Source organism: Mus caroli, chromosome 9 (assembly GCF_900094665.2).
Source record: "Mus caroli chromosome 9, CAROLI_EIJ_v1.1, whole genome shotgun sequence".
Classification (NCBI taxonomy): domain Eukaryota; kingdom Metazoa; phylum Chordata; class Mammalia; order Rodentia; family Muridae; genus Mus; species Mus caroli.
Genome location: NC_034578.1, coordinates 57,743,857 through 57,771,280, shown reverse-complemented (window position 1 = coordinate 57,771,280; position 27,424 = coordinate 57,743,857). Strand labels below are relative to the sequence as shown.

At 44.7% G+C, this 27,424-nt stretch overlaps 1 protein-coding gene across 1 annotated transcript in view; it reads left to right on the top strand.

The window, feature by feature from the left end:
- The window catches only part of Lrrc49 (leucine rich repeat containing 49), a 110,879-nt gene extending 103,528 nt beyond the window's left edge, over positions 1 to 7,351 (top strand). The window contains exon 18 of the mRNA XM_029482033.1: positions 6,509 to 7,351. The gene's annotated coding sequence lies outside the window, so the exon portion shown is untranslated. The remainder of the gene's footprint in view (positions 1 to 6,508) is intronic.
- Positions 7,352 to 27,424: the final 20,073 nt, after the last annotated feature.

Below are 27,424 nucleotides of genomic sequence, written 5' to 3'. Positions count from 1 at the left end.
GGAAGCTATTGATTAATGTCAGTTGTAGGTGCTGCAGTAGACAGAGAAGCTCATCAAGATGCTAAGCCTTCATTTTGCAAAGGAGCAGAGGGGTGCAGCCTTCTTGGAAAAGACTAACACCCAGCTAGCTCACTCTAGTTTCTTTATTCAAGCATCAAGCAAGGTTCATTGGAGCTGGGAAAGTTCCAGCTACCAAAGTTATCTTGCCCTTTCTGCCTGTAAGAGCAGATCACCCACACAAATCTCAGTCTCCTTTGGCCATGTCTAGCCATAATCAAACATGAGAACTCCAGGTTTGCCAGGAGTGTCTTAGGACCAAGGTTGGTACAGCTACAAGTTCTCATGCAGGTAGCTTCTGGGAAGCTGCCCCCAGTTAACTCTGATTGGTACATAAAGACGCCAGCAGCTAATAGCTGGGGAGTAGAGACAGGCGGGGGTTAGGATTTCTGGGCTTGGGGCCTGGAGGAAGGAGGAAGGAATAGAGACGCCAGAGCTGCCATGTAAAGAGGCTGAGAGAACAGAGCCCAGAGGGCTGCTCAATTGGAAGCAGCCAAGATGGAATATAGGTATTAGTAAGTAGTAACTTGAATTATCGGTGGGAGGTAGATTCTAGCAACATGGAGGCTAGACAGTTGCCCAGCTATTATGCTGTATAAGACATAATAAATATAAAGGCTATGTGTGTGCCTTTCATTCGGGAACATAAACCATTTGGGCAGGAAGCAACCCCACAGTGGAATTTATTAAATATTAATACTACATACTTCTACTGAAATGATTGCACAGTTCCTCTTTAGTTCTCTGGTGAGGATTGCACTCACTGACTTTTCAAATTTCAAACCAACATTGCCTTCCTAGAATATTTATATGTTATTCTTTCAAACATATCTTGATTTTACTGGCTGATACTTATTTGTGTCTGTCTCTCTGTGTATTAAAAGTATTGGTCTATAAAACTTTTTTTTGTCTCCATATTCCATCCTATTCCAATTTTTAAGGAAACTTGGCAGAGCCACATGCTTTAAAATATGTCCTTCACTTTCTAGTGATTTCTTCTTTGACCCAGAGGCTATTTAGGCATTCTGTTCAATTTCCAAGGTTTTGATCCCACTAGGTGGATCCTACACCTTCTGTTCTCTTGATACGTGTATGTGGTGTCATTGACACCTAACCTGAAATTTGGCCGGGGAGATCCATCCATTTCTGAAGGAGGACCATAACATCTGTCACTGTCAACTAGGCCAAAATTCTTAAACACCTGTTCCAATCATCTCAATCCTTTCACTTGTCTACATGGCCGATCAATTATTTAATACCTTGAAGCTAGAGTTGTGTTTCCACTAGAGTTGTGCAGTTATGTTTTCTTTGAGACGAGGCCTCACTCTGTAGTCTGGCTTCCCCAAAGCTTATGTTGCTCCTCCTGCCTCTGCCCCCTGACTGATGGAATTACAGACATATATTGCCACAACCAGCCTCCATGTTTCCTTTTTTTTGTTTTGTTTTGTTTTGATATTGGGTTTTTTTGAGGTGGGGGGAGTTGAGTGGATAGGGAGGTAAGGAGGATATAGGATAAAAAGGAGGGGAAAACTTAGCTAATCTGTTCTTTGTGGACCTGGAGGAAGCACAGTCCTAAGTGATCCTAACACAATTAATCTGGAAGAATGAGACTTTATGTCAGAGTGCCTCCGGTATGAAAAATAGATCACCTGGGCTCCAGACACTGAAATTCAGAGGCTGCAATGGCAGATCAGTTAGAGCCAGTTGTGGCTCAGGCAACTGGGGGAGGCTGTCTGTCCTGTCAGGATGAAGGAGACATGGTATTGAGGATGCTCCTCTCTAGATCCTTTGTTTGGCACCAATACCCCCAGGTAGCCAACACTGAATAATGCAAGGACAGGAAATGAGGACTCTTATCACAGATGGGAAGGAGTTCCCCCATGTCCACCCTTACTCAATAATCTAGCTTGACAAGGAAGGAAGTGAACACTGTGGCTTCCTATACAGTGGATGGACTCCAGGACTCCAACTTGTCTTGAGTTCAAAATACGTAGAATAAAACTTGGTCACTAGAATTGGTAAATACAAAGGGGGTCTGAAAGTTTCCAGGGTGACATGCCAAACCTTCGACACATGAATGGTTGTGGGGACATGCTGAGCCCAAAGCAATGCTCCATACCCAAAGGAGATGAGGTGGATGGAGAGATACTGTCCCAAGGTTTTTAAAGGGCATGTTTATTCCAGGGGAATAAATGGTGTCCAGCTACTGACAGTGAACTGTGTAGCTAAAGAATATTCTCAGGGCCGGAGGTAGATCACCTGCTAGTCTGTGTGAGATCTTGTGTTTGACTGGCAACATCACAACAAACAAACAAAAACAATTTGGTCATCATAAACTAAGCAGTTGAAAGAGGAACATACAACATGCAATAGGTAGAACAAGTAAAAGCATCCATTAGGTGCTAATTTAACCTAAGTGAACTTTGCAATTAGTAGATCTAGGTGAACTAAATTCACCTTTTTAAAAGGTTAGTTATTAAATTTGATATACACATATGTATAAATGATAAACCTTAAAAAAACAATCAAAATTAAAACAAACAAAACAACAGTAAGACAAAAGTCCCCAAACAAAAAACAGCAACTCCCTCAACCCTCACTGCCCACCAAAAACAACATGGAGTTTGTTTTGTGTTCCCCAACTACTCCTGGGCATGGGCCTGCCTTGGAGTGGGCTGATAAACCTAGTGACACTCCACTGGAGAAACTGAACTGCAAATAGCCTGGAGTCATTCACCACCTCTGGCTCTTACAATCTATCTGCTGACTTTACCACATAGAACCCAGAGCCTTGGTGTGTGTGTGTGTGTGTGTGTGTGTGTGTGTGTGTGTGTGTGAGTATGTCTGTGTTTGTGTGCATCTGTGTGTGGTGTTGGTGGGTGACGAGATAAAGGCATCCCACTTAGGACATTTTTTATGATCAGTCAAAGCCATAGAAAATCTCCTGTCTCCAGATAAAACAAACCTTACCATCCCCACATCTCCCAAAGTGTGGTTCATTTCTTCACCTAGCGTGGTAAAAAGTCAGACACGTAGTAACTCCCTTTTGGTCAATTGTTTTATCATATGATCAACACAGAGAAAATAGAAGCCAGGGAGCTAGGTAGATGGCTCATCTGATAAAGTGCTTGCTGCACAAGCTTGAAGACCTGAGTTCAAATCCCTAGCCCAGCACCTATGGAAAGGTTGGAGGTGGTAGTGACAGATGCCTGTAATCCCAGTTCTGGGAAGGACACGGGAGGCTTCCTAGGACTTCCATCCAATCTATTCTAATCAGTGAGTTACAGGCTCAGTGAGAGACTGTGTCTCAGAAAGTAGGATGGGGAGCAATTGAGGAAGACACTGCTGACCTCTGGTTTCACTATGCACATGCATTTGTACACACACACACACACACACAAAACCAAAGAAAATACAAACCAGAGGGGGTTTTTCTGTAAAATAGAGTGGGAATAGAACCCATTACACACACACACACACACACACACACACATAAACACACACCTAAACAAACAAACAAAAAGTACAAAGCAGTGGCATTTCCCCCACCCCCCTGTAAAATAGAGTGGGAATAGAACCCATTTATTAACATCAGCTTGCTTGCTTGGAAATATAGCTGACATTCCGCCAATCACAAGGACCTAAACGACCTCATTTTCAGTTTACGTCACAAACTTGGCATCAACTAGAGAAACAGAGAATGTTCTTCAGCCCAAAGTTTCTCTGGCGAAGATGGTCACTGAATCTGTTCCCCTCCTACATGCCACACCGATTGCCAAGTTCTGATCTGAACTCCACATAGCCTGTCCTCCATACAACTACAAACATCTGCCCATAGGTACACGTGAGAGTATCTGGGCTCCACTTCAAGTGCCAGGGATGTTTTGCAACCCCGAATGACAACGACTGATAGAGAAATTCCAACTTTCCATCCAGCAAAACATTCATCATCCTGTTTATGGCTAGCTTATACCTTGTAGATAGTGATATGGCTTGGACTTGATATGGCTATTTTCTTCTGTGGAATGAAATATCAGCCACTCCAGTCTCTGCCTTGAGAAGTAGAGTTTCATATGGTAGAGTGGTGTGATTTGTTTGTTCTGGAAAAAGTAAACTTATTTACCAAAGTTAGCCTTTGTCTAAAAATAATGTAGTATTTAGGGTAGTTCCATAGTACATAAGTGAAGAGCTAGAGGTGAAAAAGCCACCAATTAAATAAAAATCAATTTAAAAAGATTTATCTTTTAACATGCGCGGGAATTTTGCCTGCACGTTTGTCTGTGCATCATCTGCATGCCTGGAGCCTGTGGAGGTCGGAGGATGACAACAGATCCCCTGGAACTGGAGTTGTGGATGGTCATGAGCTGCCGTGTGGGTGCTGAGAACCAATGCTGGGTCCTCTGGAAGGGCAGCTCCTATGCGTAACTGCTGAGCCCTTGCTCCTGCCCCTCCCTGAAGCCCAACCTTTACCTAGAATTGCTAACCTACAATTGTGCTTTCCGGTCACACGATGGTCCTTGTGCATGGGTAAAACCATTGGTTCACAGACTCTCCCTGGAGTGTTCTCTCCATCCCGTGTGTGCACTGGACTCAGCTCACTATTTCAGTTCATTTGCCTTGTAATGTTGATTCAGTCATCATTACTCCTCCAACAAGCTCCCTTTTACAGGTATATATTTTATTTGTATTTATGAGTGTCTGCATGTGTGTATACAACCTGAATGCAGTGTCCACAGAGGCCAGAAGAGGTCTCCTAGAGCTGGAGACATGGCTTCTGGGAACCACTCTTGGGTCCTCCGCAAGAGCAGCAAGCACTCTTCACCGCTGAGCCATCCTCTAGCCAGTTCTGTGAGATAGGGATAATCACAACAGAGATAAAGGCTTTGAAAAAAGTCTACTCAGCAGAAATCTACTGAGCCTTTAACACATGGCAGACATGACGCTGTGGCTGTGTGATTCCCATGAGCAGTGACCACTGCCAACGTAGAATACACATGGTCAAGTGGGAAGTTCTACTTTCTTTGGAGACTCAATTGTGTCATGTGATGTTTTTCTAGGTACCTGTTCTTGTGGCCCAAGTTTCCTTGGGAGTGTCTCTCTCCTTTGTTGTTCTGTCTCTGGCAGTTAGTAAAATATCAGTTGACTGCTAAAGATTTCCCACGGTCTTTGTAGATAAACCCGTTTCACAGACAGTCCCCATTCTTAGCATCTGTCGTATTTGGTTTCTGTTGCTGTAGTAAAACATCATGACAACTTGGGGAGGAAAAGGCTTGTTTCCCTTTACAGTTTTAGCACAGCCCTTCATCTGAGGAAGTCAGGACAGGACCCTGAAGCAGAGGCATGGACAAACACTGCTAACTGGCTTACTCCTCATAGCTTGATCAGGCTGCTTTCTTATACACCCGAGGACTCCTTGCCCAGGGATACCACCACCCACAGTGAGCTGCTCCCCCACCCAACACACATACAGTGGGATGTCTCTACTACATTGATCATTAACCAGGAAATGCACTCATAGACTTGCACTTGGGCCAATCCGATGGGAACATCTTTCTTAACGAGATTCCCCCTTCTCAGATGAATCTAGCTTGTATCAAGTTGACAAAACCAGGGCAGCAGCTCTGCATCCTGCTCTTCCAATCTCTCTGTGCTGCCGGCCTGTGCAACTCCCAGATGCCACATTCAGACCTTTAGAAGCAAGCATCAAAGAGCATTCGGAGCAATCCCATGGTGGCTCTTCCTAACAGACAACCGTTACATCTTATCAAAGTCACCATGTGTGCACAACAAAGAGAGTAGAAGAGGAAAATATGTACTCTTGATACTAGATAAGAAGACCTCACGGGTATTGCAGTGGCCAAAGATGGAAATCATTAGGCATGATGAAAGTGCTGTAAGGCAGAAGAGAATAAAAATGCAAAGCATGTGTACCAAATGCTGGAAATGCCTCTCCAAAGGCAGACTCTCTCTCTCTCTCTCTCTCTCTCTCTCTCTCTCTCTCTCTCTCTCTCTCTCTGTGTGTGTGTGTGTGTGTGTGTGGAAACGTGTCCCTCATCATGCATAAAATCTCCTTGTCATTGTTGTTGGGTGTTGTGTGAGGCGGTGCATATGTGTGGTGTATGAGTGTACATGTATGTGCAAATGCATGTGTCTGTGTGTGTTTATACCGGTGTGTGTGTGACCACAGGATTACACTGGTAGTCTTTCTCTATAACTCTCTGCCTTTATTCCATGAGTTTACCATTTCAGCTAGGATGGTTAGCTAGCAAGCACCTTGAGTCTGCCTGTGTCTGCTCCCCAGTGATGTGGTTATAGTCATACATGAATGGTCCTGACTTTTATGTAAGTACTGGGGATTTGAACTCAGTTCCTTATCTATGCATAGACAGTGCTTTTACCCATATCTCCATATGAGCCACGTCTCCAGCCTGAACTTTTGATTTCTTAACAGGCTTACAAGGACACCTTGGCAGCTCATCGCGAGACTCCATCAGCTCTGCCCATCTCATTCAACAGTGGCTGGGTACCTGAGAACTTACGTTGGTGATGGTGACCGTTTCAAGGGAGCTATGCAAGACACAAGCAGCACTTGGTTCAGAATTGGCAAGACGCTTTCCTAAAGGCTGGCCAAGATTGATTTGTTATCCTGGGAAACATTTCTTGAAGACTGGCCTGGGAATGCCTTCCTCAGAGCATTGCTCTTAGATGAGCTATTCGAAGTCTTTAATTTGAGCTGTCTGTCTCCATACCAACCTATGAACAGGCTCCTGGAGGAGTCTTCTGCCTAGCATATTTTGAGACCATTGTTTTGACCAATGGTGTCATTTGAGTCAAGTGCCTCCGAGCCAGTCCCTGAAGTCAGGCAACATGACCCACCTACACAACCGATGTTACTTGATCAGATGCCAAATGATATAGGCCTGTATTAATATGAGGAAATGGTTTTGCTACAAGAAGAAACATTCAAAGAAAGCTTGTCTAAAAAGCTTTAAAGTAGTCACTTCACCCATCTTCAGATGTCAAGGGTTTATACCTGTCTTCCCACACTAATATGAGGCAGCAGACTTGGGCAGCCACTATTCTAATGGACTTCTTCACCTGTTTGTTGACCTGGCTGTTGATGTATGGTACAAAATGTTTGTGCCAGGAGACATCACCCACTGTATGAAAAGTGGGGTTTTGTGGTCTTTCAGCATCTTTCTGATTTTATTTGGATACAGCCTGGTGTGAGGCTCAAACTCACTATGTAGCTAGCATTGAACTTCCACTCTTCCTGCCGCCACATCTTAAGTGCTGGGATTACAGATGCTCACTGTCATACCTGTCTTTGTGCAGTGCTGGGGACCCAGGGCTTCCTGCATGCTAGGCAAGCACTCTGCCAACTCAGCCACATCCTCAGCCCCATATAGCATCAAACACAGTGGAAACCATGATTTATCTGAGAAGTCATTTTCCAAAGCAGATGGCTCTGCAGCCTTGGCAGGATTCCCCTGGGTCTCCTTTCATCTACGTCCTCCCAGGCCCACTGTTTGAAGTAAAAGAAACCAGGACCCCTCAGAGACAGATGGGCCTGTGTTCAGAGAGTCAGAATGAATCTGGAATAGCCTCTTGTTACCAGAAAGTCAGGATTTTATTTAAAAACTTGTTAGAGGCAGTAGCTGAGGACCAAAGGACCTGACTTAAGGGTCTTTGTGGGTGATGTTTCAACTGTTCAAGCACACAGTATTCATGTTTTTTGAGGGAAGTTGAAATAAGATAGGGCTTTGAAGGATCAATGGTTTCATAATTATATGCCAAAAGAAAAATTAAAGTTAGTATAAAATATATTTTATATTTAAAATATATTTTATATTTATATAAAATTAAAACTTAGTAGTAATTGTTTTAAGATTTACTTTTGTTTTCGTTTCTGTGGTATGTGTATGTGGTATGTGTGAGTGTGTGCACATGCGTGCATTTGTGTGTGAGAGATACACACACACAAGTGTGCTTGTGCTAATAGGAACTGTCTTTGAAAAGCAGTGAATGCTCTTAACTGCTGAGACATCTCTACAGCCCTGGTGGTAATTTTTTTTACAAAGGTATTCAGTTCTGGATATATTTCTTGATATTAATTTTTAAATTGCCATCAAATTTTATACATTTTTATACAGGCATTTTGTTACTCCCACTAAATTACTATTCATAAAAACATAAATATGTGTACACATTTGTTTCTGAGGGGAAAGTAGAATGAAGGAACAAACAAGTCAATAGTCCTGGAGAGTAATGAGCTTTATCAGAGGAAGAGAGGAATGCTTTGCCTAGGCCTGGGATTAATGTATAATAAGTCAGGCAAGCAAACATTCCAATATTTAATCCAGATCCATGATTGCACAAAATCATTGAGCAGAAGACTCAGTAGACTGAAATACCAAAGTGCCATAAAGCAGGTGGCTTAGAAACAACCCCTTATCTCTCATGTTCTGAGGTCTGGAAGGCCAAGATCAAGACACCAACAGACTGGCTGTCAGGTGAGGGCTTGTTATTCATAGAAGGCAACTTCTTGCTATGCCTTCATGGGTGGAAGAGACAGACACACTCCTAGAGGTCTCTTCTACTCAAGCATTGACACCACTCTTGGGGTAGTCATGGCCAATCTCCCCACCTTCTGACGCTCTGGCTTTGGAGATTAGAATTTTAACATGTGGCTCAGGGGACACACAGTTAGCTCATAGTGAAGGTCTCTAAAGGAGATGAGCTGGCTAATACACAGAGAGGAAGAATGCAGGACCCTTTCCCAGTGCTTCATCTCACAGGAAATGAAAGCACCAATCAATCCTATTCATTTCAATAATAAACTACCAATGCAGAATGCACAATTCTTTAGAAAGGTAGCAGACCCAGTCAGTATAGCATGCTGATAAGACAGCAGGTTTTGTAACTTTGGCAAAGTAAGATTTTAAAGGCTCATCATTTCTTAAAAAGACCTCAGGTTGGAAAGAACAGCAACAACAGTAATAATGTTGGCAAAGCCAGGGTGAAGGTGTCAACTTAAAAGTGGTGCTATGGTCATTCCTAGTGTTGGAAACTGCACCCCCACCCTGATGCTGCCCTCGCCCTGATGCTAAGTCCTGGGTCCAGACTGAAAGTGGACCAGCACAGCTGGTGGAACCGAGCTCAGTACTTGTTCTTTAGGGTCTGGTAACATGACTCCACCCCTGGGAAGATATACAAATATGCCACTGAAACCTTAGGAAGATTAAAATACAGACACCAGTATCCCCTAGGAAGGTGTGAAACGAGCAGATGAATTGTCAAAGAAATGAATAAGCCTATTATTGTTTGTGGCTTAGGTTGGGCTTGCAGTAAGAGTAATGAGAGTTGTGCATTTGTGCAGGTTTGAAGAAAGAAAAAAAAGGAAGCCATAGTGAATTTATAATTGTATTTTTAATGATTCAAGAGACTTTAATCAAATCAACATCATCTTAAACTATCAAGAGAACTTGTTCAAAGTTTTTGTTGCCTATTACATATTTACAAAATATAATTTGTTGGGGGGGAATTCAGAGAAAATCTCAGATACCATAGGTTCCAAGATTAATAAATATCTGAATGATAATGATTTTAAAAGCATATAATAACTACCATGCAGTGTATCATAGCATAACATGAAAATGCCATTTGATGTCATTACATACTCATATTTTCCTGAGTCTTAAAAAACAAAAGCAAGCCAGGAGTGGTGGCACATGCCTTTAATCCCAACACTCAGGAAGCAGGAGATGACAGATCTCTGAGTTCAAGGCCAGCTTAGTCTACAGTTCAAGTTCCAGGATAGACAAGGCTACACGAGAAACCCAGTCTTGGAAAGACACACACATACATACACACATACACACACATACACACACACACGCACGAGAAAAAAATAAATCTTAAAAAAATAAGCTTCCAGGACAGTCAGGACTATACAGAGAAACCCTGTCTCGAAAAACCAAAAAAACAAAACAAAAACAAAAACAAAAACAAAAAACAAAAACAAAAAACCAAAACAAAACAACAACAACAAAAAAAGCAAAAACAAAAGAAAAAACCATGTTCTTTGACAACATTTCAGAAATGAATTCCCAAAACATAACCACTAGCGACAGCTGTGCAGGAGTTTCAGCATCTCCCAGACTCTTCAGAGCAGATGAACGTGTTGGCTTTTGCTCTGCGCTATCTTTGCAAGGATTCTATAGAAATAGCCTAGGAAAAGAAGCTCCTCATCCTTCAACTGTGACACAAAGCCACCTGCAGACTCCTCTAGCGCCACACATCCATTACTGCCATGGGGCTTAGGGAGGAACCAGAACAACCCATGAGAAACCTAGGTGATGAGGTCCTTTGCCTTTGAGCCAGAGGCAGAAGCTATCTGAACCTATGGCGAGTCCACTGCTCTCCACGGTTCTTATTTCTTTTTTTATCACATGTATTGATTTGGGGGAGGTACATGCTTGCCATGGCATGCATGTGGAGGTCGGAGGACAACCTGTGTAGTGGGCTTTCTCCACCGATCATGCAGATGCAAGTGGATTGTACTTGTGTCATCAGGCTTGCCAGCAAACGCCTTTCCCCCACTGAGCCATCTCACCAGCCCTCTTTACAGTTCTTGAAAATACACCCCACGGGTCTGAGTGCCATAGTACACAACTAGATGGGTTTTAAGTTGAAAAGGGTCTCATGAAACTTATTAAAATGAATAAGCCAGAAGCACCTTAAGCCCAACTTAACGGGTGCAGATAAACCTGTCCTTAGAGGGGAAAATTCAGACACCTTTACCAGGAATTGAGGAATTTTGAAATATATCAAGACAAATGTTTAACTCAAAATGAAGAGAAATAATTTAAGAGGAAATAGTAGCAAGCAAAGAAATGGTAATGTAGCTTTGGGATAATAACAAAAATCAATATTGAAAATAGTCAAACCTAAAAAGTGTTTATTACTTTGCATGTATGTATGTTTACACATATGTACATGTTCATGTGTGTGCAGGTCAAAGTTCGACCTTGGATATAGTTCCTGAGGTGCAAACCACCTTGATATTTGTGTTTGGTGTTTGTGTGTGCAGGACCCTGCCCCCACGTGCCTGTGTTCACATGGGGAGGTCAGAGGTAAGTGTTTTCTTCTATCACTCTGTATCTTATTTTGAGGGGACAGGGTCTTCCTGAACCTGGGGCTTGCTCTTTTAGCCAGGCCAGCTGGCCAGTCATCCCCAGGGATTGTCCTGCCTCTCTCTGCCCAGCCAATGCTGCAATTACAGGCATGTGCTGTCTTGCCCAGCTTTTACGCCAGTTTGGGGGATTGAACTCAGGCCCTCAGACTTGCACAGCAAACATTCTCCTTACTGAGCCATCTCCCGAGGCTGCAGTCTCATAATTTGCATGGTTGATTCTCAGCTGATATCACCACATTGAAGAATTCTGAAAACTTTGCGGAGTGGTCCCCGACAGGGGGCATGTCCAGGGTGGGTTATCTCTGCATACTTCCTGCCTTGTTCTCAGCTTCCTAGCTTGCCATGGTGTGTAGGAAGGCTCCAGCACACCCTCTGGCCCCTAGGAACCGAGCTGGTCTGTCAGCTCTTCTCATTGTGACGGACTGAAACTGGGAGCCAAGATCAGTCTATCTTTAAGTTGTCTCTGTCGGGGATCTGGGCCTCAGAGACACAGAAGTACTGAATACAGACATCTTAAGTCTCAATGCTTCTGCACCAAGTTACAGCAGCTCAAACTCTACAGAGTCAAAGCTGATAGACCTGAAAAGACAAATAAACACATGTTAGCATCTCTCTGTAATTGTGAACACATGTAGAAAACCAGTAAAAGCATAGACGCTTGACCAAAACAATAAACACTATACATCAAGACATTTATAGATCTGTACTTGTAGATTCCACCCAATACATGACACACATTCTCTTCAAGTGAATGTGGATGTCACAGACATAGCTCTAGGGTAGGAAATGAGTCACTAGGAATTAGAAATAAGTCAGTTCTTTCAAAGGACATTCTCTAACTACAATGGAATTAAGTTTTGGGGTTTGTTTTGTTTTGTTTTTTGTTTTTTTAAGATTAAGATACTTGGAAAACAACCAAGTATTTGGAAACTAACACACAAGAAAGCAAAAGAGTATTTGAACCACATGAGTATAAAAACATACCATTTCAAATATAAAAATATGATGATAAGATAATATTTGGGCCATGGAGATGACTGAACAAGTAAGAGCCCTCGCCATCACACTTGATGCCTTTGCTCACATCCTGGAATCCACATGTGAGAGGAGAAACACAGGTTATCCTCTGACCCCCACAGGTACACAGACACCTTCTCCACACACAGATTTACAAACTAAAGTACATATAAAAATTTAATATTTGAAGGAAATATGCAGAAAGGTCTCAACTCAGTATTATTGGTCTCCCCCTTCAGAAAGGAATAGCTGGAGTATGCATAGCCTTCTAATCCCAGCACTAGGGAGACACAGCAGGAGGATCCTGGGTTGGGTTCACCCTGGGCTCCAGAGTGAGAGTGAGCCCTGTCTCAAAGCAACAATAGCCACACCCAAGGAAGGAAAGCAGAGACGGAGGGAAGAAGGAAGGGGTGCAAAATAAACTTCAAATGTAATGAAAAGCCATGGCTGGAGAGATGGCGCAGTGGTTAAGGGCACTTGCTGCTCTTCCAGAGGACCCGGGTTCAGTACACAGCACCTACATGGTGGCTCACAACCATCCTTTGTGTCACTTCCAAGGGATCTGAGACCCTCTTCTGATTTCCTCAGGTACATATGCGCTGCACACACACACACACACACACACACACACACACACACACATAAACAAAACATACACAATTTTTTAATTAATGAAAATTATAATACTTACTTTTAAAGAAATCAACAAGCTTCATAATCCCCAGTCTTATGGAAATGAACTAATTAAGAATTTTTTTAAAAATCTGAATTAAGATTTTTAAAAAGAAGAAGGGAGCTGCCTCACTGGTTAAAGTGCTTACCAGAGAGTTTGGATCCCTAGCACCCGCAGAAATGCCTCATGGGTGTGGCGGTCCATCTCTAACTCCAGCCTGGGGAAGGCAGATACAGGGAATCCCCAGAGTAAGTGGCTAGTGAGACCCACCATGTCAGCCAGCTCTGGGTTAACTGAGGGATCCTGGCTCAGTGAAGAAGGTAAAAAGCCATGGGTGGTGATTGCCAGTGTCAACCTCCAGCTCTGAACTTCACATACATGTGCATGCTGCCCACCTACCCACACATGTGCCCACACACATGCAAACATACACATACACACATACACTTAAACTACACGCACACACATGAAAATGGAAAAATAAGAAATCAGAAAGTACAACAATGTCAAGAAATAGGAACAGACACAGATAGCAGTTTCTACAGACATAGGCAGGATCCAAAAGGAATGAGTGAGCAAGTCTACACACATAGACCTAAGAGCTTAGATGAAACGAGCTAATTAGTTGAAACACACAGTCAAAGTTCAAGATGCAGAATGACGTAACAATCTGTTTAGTAAAAGAAGCAACCTTTTACTTAAAACCCTCCCCACCAAGAAAACCTCCAGGTTCAGTTGGTGTCCCTAGTAAGTTGTATCAAACACTTAAGGAATAAAGAATACTAACTCCATACATATTTTTCCAGAAAATTTAAGCAGACTGACAAACTTCCCAACTCTCTTTTTTTTTAACATGACCCTGATATAAAACTTAAGGCCATTGTGAAAAAGAAAGTTCTGTAGGGCTAGAGAGACAGCTTGGTGGTTCAGACCACGTGCTGCTCTTGAAGACGATCTGAGTTCGAATCCCAGCACCCACATGGCAGCTCACAAATGCTTGTAATCCCATCTCTAGAGAATGTGACACCCTTTTCTGGCTTCTGTGGCCACCCTACACACATGTCGCACACACATACACAAAAATAAAACCTTTTTTAAAGAAGAAGATTCCATTTCCAGCCCCTCATGAACACAGACACAAAAATTCTTAATAGTATTTTAGTGAATGGAACCTGATAACACAAAAAAGATAAGGCAGCATGGCTTTCACATATGTAACGTTAACATAACATTAAAAAACTCAAACTAGTGCCATTCACCGTATTATGGACAAATGAAGAAGCCAGACTATCCTCTGGTTAGACACAGCGACATATTCTCTGCTCCCACACAAAACATCGGCAAGTCTGGAAGAGCCGATTCGTACAGTCTCGGGAGGAACAGTGAGCAAGAATCTTCCCCTCACTGATACTTCACTGCTTCCGGACTTGTACATCCAGGCTGGCTCCTGTGGGTGGGTATAGGGAGTAGGTATCTTACCTACTAGGTATGATAGCGCCATCTGCCACCAGTTTCCCACCCTAGGAGATTGGTTTCACTAGAGCCAAGATAGTGGGATATCTGATGTCACATGGACACCTACATTATCAAGCCCTTCATCCCTCATTGCCCCTACTACCTGCTCCTCACCTCCACATCCCTCAGTGATGGCTGAAAGCCTTTTTATGTAGAGCTATCCTCTGCCAGGTAAATTGTTACTACCTCAAGGCAACCCTCACTGTCTGTACCTGGCCTCCTGAGTAGATTACAACAGCAAGTCTTGGGTTTGTTTGCTAGCCAGTCTGTCTGACTTGTGCCAACAGCTCCCGCTCTTACTATCAGATCGCCCATCTATTTTCACAGAATAATCTCCGTACTTTGGTATCCCTCCAGGCTTCCCTACCGAAAGCTCATTGTTAACATGGTTTCGTCACCATGGAGAGGGAGCCTACTGGCAAGATGTGGAAGCGATATTACAAACTTTGGAAACAGGGCTGGCGAGAACAGGGAAGAGCGGATTCCCACAGGTTGTCCTCTGAACCACACATCCATGCCACACACATACACACAGGGCACGCAGGCACACACAAATTTTACAGATCACAACCTTAGAAACGCTGAGTTTTTACATTGTTGCTGTTAAGATTTTCAAAGAGGAGTGTGTACAGGTGCATCTGTGTGTGGGTTTGTGCACATGGGCAGTTTCTGCAGAGGCCAGAGGGAGTAGCAGACCTCTTGAAGCGGGAGCAGCTCTGAGCTTCCAGCGTGGATGCAGAGATGCAAATTCCGGTCCGATGCAAAAGAAGTCTGACCTCTTAACTGTCAGTCATTACTGCAGTCATCTCTCCAACCCCTGACGTTTTAAACAGTGTGCATGTTGTTTGGGGGATAACATAAATTTTAAATCAAAAAAGGAAACAAAAGGCACGGCTCACTCACTACTTCCACAATCTCAGGCCCAAGCCGCCCTCCTGACCCTTCCTAACATTCGTTCTGGTCTCTCAGCCCCTCAGGACTGCCAACCTCAGCTATCATGTGGAACCGGTTTTCCATACCAGATCTTATCCATGGGCTCTGAAAACGGGTTTTGATTTTTGTTTTTCTAGTCTTTCCCAGATTCCAACCAGCAATGCACCAATTCAGAGCACCTTGCCTGCGCTACACAACTCTGGCCACCAGGGCCCACTGTCAAGGCTCCGCCTCCAGCCTTCTAGCCCCGCCCCCATGAAGGGAGACTGCAGACCATCCTGCAGGAGTTGAGGTATTTAAAGAGAAGCCCACAGACTCGAGGAACCGTGGATGCCTACTGGAGCGGTCAATGGGCAGTGGCTCAGATCAGTCCGCACTTTTCTTCCTTTGAGGAAAGGCTATGAGTAGAAGTCTCCAATTACATCCCAAATCCGGGGAAGGATATGAGGCCGGAAGTTAAGATGGTAGCACTGTAACGTCCTCGCCTGCCCATCAGGAAGTAAGCTGCCGCTTTTTATGAGGCTGTCTGGGAAGCAGAGCCATCAGTCATGTCAACACAAATAGAACCCATAAAATCCAAAATGAAAGTCACTCTGACAGTTTCCATTAAAAAAAAAAAAAAAGGAGGTAAAATCTCCCAGGGCTTGTCGCTCTCTCATGTCTTGTGACTTTATGACTTCAGCCAACAATGTAAAACAAGAGCAGCGCACAGAGCACTTCCTCTGAAATCTAGCACAGGGTGCTGGAGCAGGGGCAGGCGCCTGCAAAGGAGTAGATTTGAAAGGTAAGACGCCCAGGTGCATTCCGACGCACAGAGCAGCGCATGCTTGTAAAACGCCTCAGTGCCTGTGTGCTTTCCAGCTGGCTGCGGGTGTATCCAGACAGGAGGGTAGCTGACTGATAAGAATCTCTCTCATTAACTTAACCACAGTTTGTCATGTTTGCAGAAGGCTTCGAGAAAAGGGAGCCAGGAGCCCGGAGAAGTTTCCCACACCTGCTCTCCACAGCTAGGCTCTGTGAGTTTACATGAGCTGCTGTACTGTACTGCGAGGCAAGTAATTTTAACTTTATATGTGTGTCAGAGGGTCTATCATCTATGTAGATGTGTGTGTGTGTGTGTGTGTACACGCGCGCACACACACACACACACACACGTGCTGGGGGGTGGGGGTGGGGGCTCAAGTAAGCCAGAGATCCATCACAGAATTCACTACACATGGTTTTTTGAGACAGTCTCTCACTTGCCAAGAGCTCACCAAGTAGGTAGACTGGCTGGCTAGCAATTCCCCGAGGCCAACCTCTCCACCTCTCTGCACTGGGATTATAACACAGGCCACACCCAACTGTTTACAAGTGTTCTGGGGGTCTAACTCAGATCCCCATGCATGCACAGCAAACACTTTTTGGACTGAACTATCACTACAACCTCAACTAATTTTAACTTTGCTTCTCTGTTTTCTGTTGCTGTGAAATACCATGTTTCCATGGCAACAGGGGATGCATTTTCCTCTTGCTACCAGAGAAGGAGGCTCTAAGAGTAGCCCTGCAGATCCTCTAGCCACACAGAAAAGCTGCTTGTTCCTGGGAGGCAAGCATACCCAAGTCCAGATAGACAAGCTACATCATGGAGAAACAACAGCTGTAGAAAAATCGGCTGGAAAAGCCACAGGCAAGAAATGTGGTTTTGGAAAAGCTTGTCTTAAGTTTGGCACACAATTTGGAACCGTTGCTCTGGGAATCAGAAAAACTGGGACAGGAAGAGCCAAGAAGACAGCTCTGAGAAAAAGAGCACAAGGCGGGTTACAGGAGAGGACCAAGAGCCAGGAGGTGGCCCATTCCCCAAGGCACACTTCTTCTGGCTTGTCTTCTTCTCTACATGAAGTTTCCCCTGGGCTGACAGAGGTGACATTTGCTGTTTGCTACTGAGCCATCCACGTTTTACCTACTTAGCTGCCCATTCATTCAGAGAATATTATTTCGTGTCACCTTGGCACTCGGCTCACCCAGATGACTCCTCATTACAGGGTCCACAGTCAAGACTGGAGATCAGGCTGATGACTAAATAGGCAGATTCTGTACTGTGGGAGAGGGGCATTGAGAATCTTTTTGAGATTTGACAGGGCTATTTGACAGTGAAGAGGGTATGGGGAGAGAGGCAAGGGACCCTCTATGTTTAGAGGCAGCTAATGTAATGACCCAGAGACCCAGACGAAGCCTGTGGTGCTTGCAGGTCTCCAATGGGTTTGGTAGCTCAGCTGGTGACTTGCTTCACGGCCAGCCTTACTCCAGTGTTTACTGAGCAGTCCCTGTGACAGCATCACTTGCACAGGTGACCACTTGAGATGTTTGTTTGTTTGTTTGGAGTGACTATCTCTGACTCATCTAGTTTCACCGAGATGGTTGCATCAGGGGGTTGAAGCACTTGCTATCAAGTCTAATGACCTGAGTTTGGTCCCAAAGACCCACATAGCAGAAGTAGAGGAACAGCTTTTTAGCTTGTCATCATACCTCTACTCTTTTGCTGTGGAATGCACATGTTCTGCTTCCCAGCTAAATACATGTAATACATTTTAAAAAGAACATATTCTGTAGCAATAAAATTGCAGGCAAGAGACAAGAAGCCACGACTTTATAAGACTTGCATTCTCGTGGGAGGTGTGTGATGAAGGAGTAAGTAAGCGCTCTCTGTAGTCAGCAGGATGGTGCTAAGAGCTGGGAGAGACACAGAGGACCTCAGGGCAGAAGGCATGTCCAGGCCATCGGTTTTGGGCGGTGTGAACAGGAACGGGGCACCTGTGTAAAGGCGTGAAGGAAGTGGAAGAGTCCTGGGGGCATCTGAGGGACAAGTGTTTCTGGCAGAGGGAAAAGTAGGGCAAGGGGTAGGTGACACAGAGTAGGTCTGGAGAGGGTGAGACCTGGCATAGAGTATGTGGGATTTCAGTGCAGTGACACAGTGGCTTTCTAGAAAGACAGAAGTGTCAACAAAGGACCAGAACACAAGGAGCCTTGAAGGCCATCACAAGGAGTTTGGCTTCCTGCTCTGTTCTACCTTTATCTCTATTGATGAGGTCAAACACTCTGACCAAAGCAACATAGAGAAGACTGGCTTTATTTAGCTTACAAGTCCAGGTCACAGTCTGCCAATGAGGAAAGTCAGGGTAGGAACTCAAGCAGAAACTGAAATGGAAAGAGAGTGGTGGCGGTAAGGGTGGGGAGGAGCTCTGCTTGCCGACTGGCACAGGCTCTTGCTCAGCTAGCTTCTTTATACAGCCCATGATCACCTGCCCCCGAAATGGCCAGTCACAGTAGACTGGGCCCTCCCACATCAAGTAACAGCAAGACCATCAGCCCTTAGATTTGCCTACCAGGCCCTGCTGACACCTTCTCAGGTGTCTTTAGGCTGTGCCAAATTGATGACCACTAACCAAGGTACCATGCAGAACACGAAGTCTGAGCAGAGAATGACATCATCCTGCCTTCATCTTAACACCGTCAAAAGTACCGTACTCTCGTCCATAGGGACAAGGCAAAACAAGTAGGAGCATCGGGAACAGATTCAGTGACCCAGGTGACAGATCCTGGGAAACAGGGCATGGGAGCAAGAGAGGCACGGAGTATAGAGAATTAGCCCGATGTCAGCATAATCAGAAAGTTCAGCCAGCAGGACTCACCATAAAGTAAATGTGGGGTGTTGGAAGAGTCATTCAGGGAAACTGGGTTGGAGCCTAGGGTCTTGGAGAGGAGATGAGTAGGTTGGAGAGGAGAACCAAGCTGATTTATTAGCTTGAGGTCGGGATAGAGGAGTGAGGGAAGACAGGGACATTCCACAGAGGCCAGAGATGGTTCCACAAGGTTAGGGGAGATGTGCATACCAAGGGTCTAGGAATTCAAGATGGTCAGGAGCTCATAGACATAGTCACACAATGTGCCAACCACACTTAGTGACCTGTGATATCTCTCTCTCTCTCTCTCTCTCTCTCTTTCTGTCTCTGTGTCTGTTTGTCTGTGTCTGTGTGTGTGTGTGTGTGTGTGTGTGTGTCTGTGTCTGTGTGTTTGAGAAGGGCTTCACCATGTAGCCCAAACTAGCCTTGAAATCACAACCATTCTATTTCAAACTCTCAATTTCTGGGATCACAGATGTGTGTCATCCTTCTCACTATGTAAAGCTTTCTTCTGACCAGTTTCTTCATTGTGTTCCCTTTTTCAACTCTTTACAGACCCATGATGACCTGTGTCCATCTCCTGTACTGGGCTTCATAGCCTGTTATGAATGTAACCGTTACTCCATGAGTCTCTTGGCAACTGGTGGAAGGTACCTTGTCTTCTGTATGGGATGTATGTGTTCATTTTTATAGGACTTTTTTTTCCCCTCTTGCTAAAAGTATCCCATTATCTCATGCCTTTCTGCAGGGTGGGGTGGAATGGAAAATTATTTCAACATCTAGCTTAAAAATCCACTCAGTGAAGCCAGAGCACTTACCTACTGTAGGTTTGATCACCAGCTCCATGTGCCCACTGCTGGATGCCCTTGCCAGAGTGGTCAACCCAGACACTTCCTGTTTAATAAAGCAAAGCCAGAAAGAGGGCCCTTCCACCCACTCTTCTTAGAAGTTCCCTCTGTACGGCCCAGCCACTCTCAACCCCAGTAGATGGCACGAGATTGAGTTCACAGGCACAGAGAGTCTGAACATCTGTTTCTGTGGGTCTTCATGATGTCATCTGTTCTGAAACACCCTGGTCCCACACAGAGACAGATTCTAAATTGGGAGAGAGAGAAAAAGATCCCAGAAGGGGAATTCCCACCAGGATGGTGTTCTGGATTTAAAAGGAACACCCAAATATGACTTTTATGAATGGACCAATTGATTAAAGGAGACACAATCTCCCCTCACTGGTTCCCTGAGCTCTGTCCTTTGAAGAGAATGGGGGGTGGGGAGAAAGGATGAAAGTCAAGTAAAACCAGACAAAGTCATTATCAGATGAAACAATGCTGTGAATTAGAACTTCCATAGAGCCAATATGTATGAATCACACACACACACACACACACACACACATTCAAGGTTGACTTTAAGGTATTTCCATTCATACATCTGTATAATCAAACAACTGTTCAAAGAAAAATTGACTTGGATCCAGGAACTTGGACCCCTGCCTCTTCTACCGCTGTGCACCATATGGGCTCTAATGTCACTCTCCTGTCACACTGCTGTGACAGAATAGCTATCAGAAGCCTCTTAAGGGAGGAAGGATTTACTTAGGGCCGCAGGTTGAGGGTCCGGTGCATCGCAGAGGAGAAGCTATGATGGAGGTTATGGTGCGTAGGTCATGTAGCAGCGTCTCCTCTGACAGAGCAGGAAGCACAGAAAGGACCAAAAGCAGGGTCGAGCTATAACCACACTCAAGGCTCAACCGCAGGAGTCAAACCTTCCATAAGCTTCCAGAACAGCAGCATGAGTATTCAAACTGCCCACGGCGAGCATATCCAACTCTATCACAATTCAATTTGAATTTCCAAACCTCACTCACACGACACCCCTTTCTCACCTGTGCTCAGACCAGAACTGACCAGAACACCCTGGAAAGGACCTCACCCCTTCCCCTGGAGGACCATGTAGGTGACTCTCCTTGAAGTAGCACTCAGTGTAGAAAGACAGCCCCTCCCTCTCTGAGTCACTGAAGGGCACACTCCACTGATTCTTCTGTCCCCTTATTTCAGTGTCCAACTTGGTCCACACTGGCGTGACTGGATGTGACTGACTGGCTTTGATCTTTTAGAAGCAAACCAAACCCTAGATCAGGCTGGATCCAAGTCAATTTTTCTTCAAATATCCAGTGATATATGGGTGGAACCAAAGCTCTAACTTAGAGCTGTAGCATCTATTTTTTTTTTTTNTCTCTGTGTAGCCCTGGCTGTCCTGGCACTCACTTTGTAGACCACGCTGGCCTCGAACTCAGAAATCCGCCTGCCTCTGCCTCCTGAGTGCTGAGATTAAAGGCGTGCGCCACCACGCCCGGCTGCATCTATTTTTTAAAGTAATATTTTGTTAATCCTTTGAGAATTTCATATATGCATACAATGTGTTTTTTCCCATTTTTTTAATTTATTCACTTTATATCTCTGCTGCAGCCTCTCCTCCCTTTTCTCCACCCAGTTCCATCCTCACAAATCTTTCACCCCATTACTCCTCCTTCTCCTCAGAGAAGAGGGAGCCCCCTTTGAGTAACAACCCACTCTGGGATATCAAGTTGCAGCAGGAATGAGGACATCCTCTCCTACCGAGTCCAGAACAGACAGTCCAGTTAGGGGAAGGGGATCCAATGGCAGGCAACAGAGTCAGAGACAGCCCCCTGCTCCAATTGTTAGGAGACCCACATGAAGACCAAGCTGTACATCTGCTACAAATGTGTCGGGGTTCTAGGTCCAGCCCCTGGATGCTCTTTGGTTGGTGGTTCAGTCTCTGTGAGCCCCCATGGGCTAAGTTAGTTGACTCTGTAGGTCTTCTTGTGGTGTCCTTGACCCCTCTGGCTGGCTCAATTCTATTCCCCTACTCTTCCACAAGACTCCCCAGGCTCCACCCGATGTTTGGCTGTGGATCTCTGCATCTGCCTACATCCACTGCTGGATGAAGCCTCTCAGGAGATAGTTATGTTGGGCTCCTGTCTGCAAGCAGAGCAGACATCACTATCATCATGAATGACGCTATCAATAATGTCACAAGTTAACTCTCTCCCACGGGTCTCAGGTTGAGCCAGTTAGTGATCTACTGTTCCCTTAAACTTTGTTCCATCTCCCCCCCACACACACACACATCTTGTAGACAGGACAAACTAGGTTGCAGATTTTGTGGGTGGGTTGATGTACCCCTCCCACCACTGGAAGTTCCATTGGGCTACAGGAGGTGTCCATTTCAGTCTCCATAGCCCCAGCTTCTAGAAATCTCAGCTAGGGTCACCCCCATAGACTCCCTCCCAGGAGTCTCCACCATCCCAGGTCTCAGGTCTCAGAAATGCCCCCTCCCACACACACCAACTTTTGTTCTCTCTCCCTGCCCTCTACTGCCCCTCATCCCCATTCCCTTCCTCACTAGTTCTACCCCCAATTCTCTCCCTCCACCCACATCTGATGTCTATTTTATTTCCCCTTCTGAGTGAGATTCAAGCGTTCTCCCTTGAGCCCTCCTTGTCACTTAGCTTTTTTGGGTCTGGATTGTAGCATGGTTATCCTGTGCTTTATGGCTGTGTCCAACTATAAGTGAGTACATGCCATGCATGTCCTTCCGGGTCTGGGTCACCTCACTCGGGATAACTATTTTCTAGTTCCATGCATCTGCTTGCAAATTTCATGATGTCTTTGGTTTTAATACCTGAGTAGTATTCCACTGTGTAGATGTACTACATTTTCTTTATCTTTGCTTGAGAGAATCTAGGTTATTTCCAGTTTCTGACTCTTATGAATAAAGCTTCTATGTACATAGTTGAGCAAATGCCCTTGTGGTATGGAGGAACATCTATGCCCAGAAGGAGGATAAGTTGGGTTTTGAGGGAGACTAGTCCGAATTTTCCGAGAAACTGCCAAATTAATTTCCAGAGTGTTGTATAAGTTTGCACTCTCACCAGCAATAGAAGAGTGTTTCCCTTGCTCCATGTTCCCACCAACATGTGAAGTCACTTGTCACTTTAGTTTTGATCATAGCCATTCTGGCAGGTGTAAGGGGGAATCTTAGAGTCGTTTTAATTTGCATTGCCCTGAGGACGTTAACATTTCTTTTGTGCCATTAGAGATTCCTCTGTTGAGAATTCTCAGTACACACAGTGTGCTTTGATTATATTCACCCCCCTCTCATAACTTTAATGTTTTCAAAGCCTATTTTTAATGATGATTCTTAAATGCTTTAACTTCCCTGTAGCCCACCAACCACCAGAGGTAGTGGGAAAGAAAGCATATGGGGGAAGTGGACACATCCCTCTGCCAATCAACCTGAGTCCCCCCCTAGAAGTGGCAGGAAGGCGAAGCACGCCACCAGAAGTTTTTTTTGGTTCATTGATCTCGATGGAGTCATAATAAATGGAGCTCAACTACGCAATGTAAGGCAGACCAATACATGCACACCTTTAGCGTAGAAGAATCCTTCACCTCACGTTTATTTTTTTCACCTGCTTGCTTTAGCAAAACATCCTTTCACTTGTGTCTGCTTCAGGAAAAACACTCACTCCTTCAACATGTTTGCCCCAGCAAAGAACCCTTAAGTTTCCCCTTCACACTTCTCTCCATAACTCCTCCCAGATCCACCTCATGATCATGGCTCCCTTGGAAATTCATGGTTTTTTCTTTCTTAAAAGATAACTCACAGAGTCTAATTTGTGCTGCCCATATACTCCTGGCTGTGGGGTCATCCACTGGAGCAGGGTCAGCCTACCAGGGGGTACACCCTTAAAGAAAACTGACTCTCCTCTCCCAGAAGCCATCAACTCCCCGTAGTCCCTCATCTGGGTCCGGGTGGAGGTTCATGAGCCCCTCCCCCTCCAAAGCCCTACTGTCTCAATGGGATCTTCTTTGTGAAAAAAATCTACATCTGTATCAATATTTGGGGGTAGTATTTTATCTTAAAACTTCAGAAAGATAGAGAAGGGTTTGTTCATATTTGCACTGTGGCTTGTGAATGAGAACGGTCTAGTGTCATTATACTCCTTGTGTCCTTTTAATTATATACATCTGAGGAGAAGGAGTTCCCATACTGCCTGAGGCTACTGTTCTTAGGAGGGTTCCTTGCCCGGCATGTGGGAACTTGACCCTTAAACTAGATATAAACCTTTCCTTCAATAATAAAGACTTCTTCCAGCACCTACAGGGTTTTGATGTACCCAGTGGTTCATTCTGAACCCCTCCTTTCCTTCTGAGAGTCTATGATCAGTGTCTGCTAGGCAGAACATGCCTATGTGAGCAGCCCCTAGTTGAAAGCTGGCACTAAATCTTCACTGAACTTCCAATAGACACTATTGCACATTTGTAGGTGGGTCTTGCAGAGGTACTCTGGATGTCCATCCTGATTCCAAAGGACTTTTAGGAGCTTGCCTATAGCTGACACTGGCTTCTCTGTGTGTACCCTTGCCTTTTGATGAGTTTGCGCTCCATCTTTTGACTGTTCGTGTGTGTGTGTGTGTGTGTGTGTGTGTTCATGTTTGTTTGGATACATACGTATTTAGGTACTAATACACATGAGTTCATTTTCATGTAGTAGTCAGAAGTAAAATCTTGAATTTTGTTCCTCAGGAACTGTTCACCTTGGGGCACACATACACACACATGCCCACACACATACATACACACACAACATGAGCACGCGTGCGCGCACACACATGCACACACACTATGGAAAGGTTTATTACTGGACTGAAGCTTGCCAATTACCTAAACTATCTGGCTAGTGAGCCCCAGGATCTGCCTGTCTCACATAATTTTTAAATGCAAAACAAATCACGTCAATCCTGCTCAAAACTTAGAGAGGAACCCTAATGTCTAAGGTGAGCTTACTTTTTCTCCCCCTCATTGACACCTTCCCGGTCCTTCATTCTCTTACTCTACTGACCCCCTACTGTTTTTCAGCCTGCTAACTTTCTCTCACTTCATGGCTTTTCATGTTTCCTGGATCTGCTGTCTACAGAGCTAAGACCGTCTCCACGAGATACAGATCTCTGCTCTCACACTTGCTACCCCCAAGTATAATGGCAGTTACTGCATTTAGGCTTTCACTATCTCTAAAGTAATTGAATCAAAATGTTCCATCAAGGATGGAGTCTAGGAAGCCAGCAGATAAAGGCACTTGTTACCAAGCCTGATGTCCCGAGTCCAATCCCCGGGACTCACACAGGAGAAAGAGAGAATCAACTCCTATCCATTTTCTCCTGACTTTCACACGTGTGATGCTGTGGCAGGTTCATGCCACACACTTGCAGACATGGTAAGCAAATACATGTAATAAAAATTTCTAAAAGTCGAGTCTATCTTTGAATTGGTTACTACTTGTCTTGCTGCTGAGACAGAATAGCTGACTGAAGGAAGGGTTGACATTGATTCACAGTTCCTCCCTGGTGGGGAAGACGTGGAGGCAGGGGCATGAAGAGGCTGGATGCATGGCATGCTCAACCCAGAAGCAGATGGCCATGCATGCATGTGCTCAGTTCCCTCTTTCCTTCTCATTCAGCCCAGGACCCCAGGCCATGCAATGGTGCCTCTGACAGCTGAAGCATCCCTTACAGACATGCCCAGGGATGTGTTTCCATGGTGACTCTAAATGCCATCAAGTTGACTATCATAATCTTGTTCATCAAATGCATCTCTGGCCCCTGAAGTAGGGTTCAACATGTAGAGACTTACTAGTTGCTTGTTAACTAAGAAACAAAGACCCACTGGGTATTTATTACCTACCAGATACTGGAGAACGAGCGCTGTCTTTCTGAATTCCCACTGAATGTTGTAGTGTTTGGCTGCTGCTTAATCTCATTTTATGGACGAGGAAACTTCAACATAAGCAAATGAAGACACTTTCACCATGTGTCAAAGTATATATACAGCCACCAAGAGACTGAATTGGACCTTGATTCCAGATTGGTCTCACTCCCAAACTCCTTTCCTGGTCACTGAATTATTTGACCCCAGTAGCATCAGCCTGCCAGGTGGGGTCTACCAGACTAAGTTTATGATACCTTGTTTAGGAATTTCTCCTGTGAGGGACCTGGAGAGAGCTCAGTGGTTAAGAATACTTACTGCTGGTTGGGCAGTGATGGCACACACCTTTAATCCCAGCATTCAGGAGGCAGAGGCAGACAGATTTCTGAGTTCGAAGCCAGCCTGGTCTACAGAATGAGTTCCAGGACAGCCAGGGCTATACAGAGAAACCCTGTCTCGAAAAAACCAAGATAAATAAATAAATAAAATAAAAATAAACTTTTTATTTTAAAAAATTGCATATAACTGCAATAAAAGCTGCTTACACTGTCCCTAAGTGTCGAGAAGGCCATGGCTGCCCCGAGAGGAGCTGTGAGCACTCTCTCTTCTCCCATGTTCCTGGATGCACCTGGGATGCTTAGACTGAAGGAGGAGGCAGGAGAAAGCAGGCCTGAGATGGAAAAGGGGATGACATGCTCACCTCTGGAAGTCTAGGTGTGTATGTGTGTGTGTGTGTGCCTGTGTGGGTGTTTGTGCATGTCTGTATGTGTGTGCCTGTGTTTGTGTGTGTGCATGTGTGTATGTGTGCATGACTCTGTGTATATGTATGTGTGTGTGTGTGTGCGCGCGCGCACGCACGTGCAACTATTGAGGCCAATGACACGTGTTTTCCACAACGTATCTCCACTTTTCCTCATTATTTTATGTATAAGACTGTTTTGCCTGCAGGTATGTCTGCATACTGTGTGCATGCAGTGCCCAAGAAGACCAGATGAGGGCATGACACCCCATGGAATTGCAGATGGTTGTGAGCTGAATCATATGGGTACTGGGAATTGAACCCATGTCTTCTGGAAGAACAGCTTAAGCACAGAGCCATCTCTACACACACACACACACACACACACGGGGGGGGGGGAGGCTTTCTTATTTGTTTATTTATTGGAGATTACTGATTTGAAATCCTGATTAAAATAAAAATAGTGAAAAACAAAGCTTTACAAACATTGTAAGATTACTATGTTATTGATAAACGTCTATACTGATTGGATATAGAAATAAAACATAACATTAGATTGAAGGCAGTAACAGCGTGTGCAAAACAAGCATAGCCCTGCACACAGTCCTTAGTAAGAAGCTGCTCTGGCGAGGTGATGCTTGCCCGTACCGCACACGGGTGCCATTGCTGGGAAGGATGCACTCAATTAAAAAAAAAAGAAAAGAAAAGAATGTTTCTCGGAATACCGAATGGCAGAGAAGCACCGGAATACCGAATGGCAGAGAAGCACCTGAAAAAATGTTCAACATCCTTAATCATCAGGGAAATGCAAATCAAAACAACCCTGAGATTCCACCTCACACC